Source organism: Procambarus clarkii, chromosome 27 (assembly GCF_040958095.1).
Source record: "Procambarus clarkii isolate CNS0578487 chromosome 27, FALCON_Pclarkii_2.0, whole genome shotgun sequence".
Lineage (NCBI taxonomy): Eukaryota > Metazoa > Arthropoda > Malacostraca > Decapoda > Cambaridae > Procambarus > Procambarus clarkii.
Window position 1 is genome coordinate 38,629,927 of NC_091176.1, and position 4,195 is coordinate 38,634,121.

Here is a 4,195-nt window from a genome sequence, read left to right on the forward strand (position 1 = left end):
AGTTTGATACAAAACTGGACTAAATGACTCCATACCACACACGATACCTAGCAGGTCCCCCACCCCCTCCCTCCCTACACCTAGCACACAAGTCTGTTTAATTTCCCCCTCCAAGGTTGAAGGGGGGGGGGGGAGGTTACACACGGGTCTCTATATTCACAACAAATAATGACTATAGCCTGAGATATAGATCTTTTAATTTCGCTTGGACTCTGAGTAACGAGCCTCATCGCATACTAGTCTTCAATTTTCTTCTATCTAATCAAATTACTGGCTGCATTTAAATAGCATTTAGCATCAGTCAGTAAAGCAGTCACTCAGGTAAAGGCCATTAGGCATTTTTACTGAATGTAGGAAACACTACTTCAGGAGTCAGTAGCATTGGGAAACTTGCAGGAAGTTTTTTTTTTTTTATTTTTACATACAAAGCATGCAATTTAAATACAATAAAAACGGGAAAACACACAGAAAACATAACAAAACATAACAATAGACCACCGGCCAGAAGGGACGACAGCTCAGTACAACAAAATACAAACACGAAAAATGCAGTGAAAAACACAGACATCAAGACACAAAATAGAAAACAATTCTCAAACAAGCAAGCACACTAACATCTCAAAACAAAACATCATAAAACAAAACAAACATGAAGATGCAAAACAGAAAACTTAACAGGACAAGCACAATACACAACAAAAACAAAACAAAATAATAAACAAGTACAACATGTAAAGTAATAATTAAAACACCAGTGTAAACGTACAGCACAGAAACAAGACGTGAATAAAAACACCCACACCAAACCAACTGCCCCGCAACAAACCAATAATAAACAAGCAACCCGTGCAAATCAGAAAATAAACATAGGTACATACACAACAACAAACACACATCGGCCTGAAGGACCGAGAACAAAACACAACATAAAGGACATCATGAAACAAAACAAGAAAATCGCACAGCACGCAACAAGCTAAGAATAAAAACACATGCAAGCAATGCAGAAGGATAACACACATGTCAAAGTAAAATCAGCTTACTTATGTGCCCGGGAATAGGGATACCGCACATTAAACGCCTCCCAAATCAGCCACCTTCCCCAAGAGGCTTGACCCACCACCGGGGGGCACCATGTGAAGCGGAACCCCGGCAACAAACACTCGTAGACAGGGAACCCATATGGTGTTCCTCCGGACACGAGTAACTGCCACCCTATCCCATACACCTGGAACCCGCTCATCAGAAAAGTCCTCCGGCTTCTCAGACAGCAGGAACTCGGCAACCCAGGCCTCCAGGTCCTCCACAGTAGGGGGCCGGACAGAGGGCACCACCACAGGGGCACCAGCGGCCACGGGCACACCACCAGACGACTGCAGGGAACCATGGCGGCGCGCATCCTTTCTCAAAGTCACCACCAGGCCATGCCCAGCACCAGCATCCTCACCACCCTCGGCACCGGAAGCCACCACACCCCACTGCGGAAAGCCCCCGGGCGGGGAAGGAACAGGAGGCACACCCGAGACACAGGCACCACCCCCAGCAGGCACATGTACCTCCGCCACCACCAACCGTGGAGACAACGACTCATCCGGAGCCACGCCGTCAACACCTGAAGACCCACAGTCACTGAAGTCCCCAACATCAGCCCAGGCAGTAGACGAATGCCTGGAACGTTTGGGCACCGGCCACATATCGTCAGAGCTGGAAGCAGATCCAGAAGCACGGGCACCACTAGCTGGACGAACCGACGCCCGACGCAGAACGGCAGCAGCCTCTACCACAGGAGGAACTGGACCACACACAGCAGGAGGCTTCGCAACCACCCCAGCACCCAGCACAGCAGGGACCCGAGGCGCGGATGCAGGGCCAGGATCCGCATTCGAAGACGAGGGAGCAGACGGCGATGCTCCACAGGGAGTACCGGGAAGGTCCACGGGATCGGCAGGGCCAGAGACATGGTCAGGAGGAACATCCGACGGCACCGCAACACCCGGAGGAGGATCTGCGACAACTGGGGGAACATCAGGAGATGCTGGGGGAGCCTCAGCAGCGAATGGGACGCTCACCTCCTCACCCCCGGAGTCCTCCTCCAGAGGGAGCAGCGGGAAATCCTCTTCACGGAACAAGTTCATGGGAGCGACCGGATCACCAGTACACCCGGCAGCCTGATACCCCAACAAGCCACACCAGAAGCAAGTACGGGGTTGTCGGGCATAAAATACCCGCACATAGTATCCCAACACCCGGACAGAGGACGGAATGTCCGACCTCAGTCGCATCCCGAGGGTCCGAACATTGGTCTTCACACCCGAATACGTGCCAGACGAAAGTGAGTTCATCCGCACACTGATGGCGGAGCCGTACATCTGGAAGAATCGCCGGAGGAGAGTCTCAGGAAACTCCATGGGGGTGCCACGAACACTGACATACGTCACAGCACCACTACGGTCCGAAATGGTCACAGACCCGGAGCCTTCCTGCAGCTGCAAAGTACGTCCCTCGTACCTCCATAGAAAAGCACAGTACACCTCCTCACCCACAAACTTGATGATGACACGGTGAGTAGTGACCAGCTCAACACCATATACGTCCCGAACCGGGACTCGAAGCATGTCACTCAATACCACATCCAGCAGCGGGTAACCAGCAAGGCCAGTAAACTCCAATCCGATGGAGTTTAACCGCACAACAGCGGGAATAGGGCCGCCCATCGCAAAACACGCCATGTCCCCACCACCAGGAAAAGCAGGGAGGGTAGACACCCCCACACCCCCTGCTGGCGAAAATGGTAACTACCCCAAACTGCCGGAGCGGTCAAGCGACACGTCCTCACTCAACGGCAGCGCAGGTGGAACTCGCTTGCGGGTAGTTGTGTTTCCACTAATGAATGTCCACCCCCACTCCAACTCCCCTCCCACCCCCTCCACAGCCCATTCCATCAACCACCGCTACACCCTTCCCGGACAGGTTGTTATGTGCAAAAACCCTTTAACTTTTTTATTTTATTTTTATTTTTACATGCAAGCATGCAAGATAAAGACAATAAATACAATAAAATATCAGAGAAAAAAAAACTAAATACAGAAGCTACCGGCCAGAAGGACCGTCAGCACAGGACAATAATTAGCAAAAATGGAGGAACAGCATACATCAAGACAAATTAAAGAACAAAAACAATAACAAACAAACAAATAATGTAAGCAAATAAACAAAACAAATAAACACCGGCCAGAAGGACCGACAACAAAACACATCAAAATTTAGAAAATGAAACATAACACAAGACAATGCACACACAAACAAATCATAAATATAAACAAAGGGAAAATTAAAAAGAAAACACAATACAACATGGTAATACAAGGTAATACATGAAGAGAATACACACTGCAGAACACCGGCCAATCAGCGGACATACTTGCCCGGGAACAAAGCCCGGGGGAAACGCACATTGAACGCCTCCCAACGTAACCACCCCCAAGGGTTTCGTACACCCACCGGGGATGCTATGTCATCCGGAACCCTAGCTATAAACACTTGCAAGCAGGGGACCCAAATGGTATCACTCCTGACGCGAGTAACTGCCACAATCCCCCACATCAAGGGAACACCCCCACCATGAAATTCACCCGGCTCGTCATTCAGCACTAACTCAGCAATCGCCGACCAGTGACCCGGTGGCATCACCGACGCCGGCAACACGTCCCCCAGGTCCCCAACACACACCCTCACAAGAGGGGGCCGGACATAGGACATCACCACCGGGGCCCCAGCGGCCACGGGCACACCACCAGACGACTGCAGGGAACCAGGGCGGCGCGCATCCTTCCGTAACGTCACAACCAGGCACCAGGTTGTGACGGCACAACCGCCCAGCACCAGCAACCACACCATCCCTGGGAGCGGGAGCCACCACCTCCCACTGCGGAGAATCCCAAGGCGGAGAAGGAACGGAAGGCACCCCCGAGACCTGGGCACCAGCATCAGCAGGCACATGAACCTCTGCCACCACCAACCGTGGAGACAGCGACACATCAGGTTCCACACCGTCAACTCCCAAGGACCCACAGTCACCGAACTCCCCAACATCGGCCCAGGCAGACGACGAACGCCTGGAACACTTGGGCTCCGGCCGGAGATCGTCAGAGCCGGAAGCGGACCCAAAAACATGGGTCCCACCAGCTGGACGAAC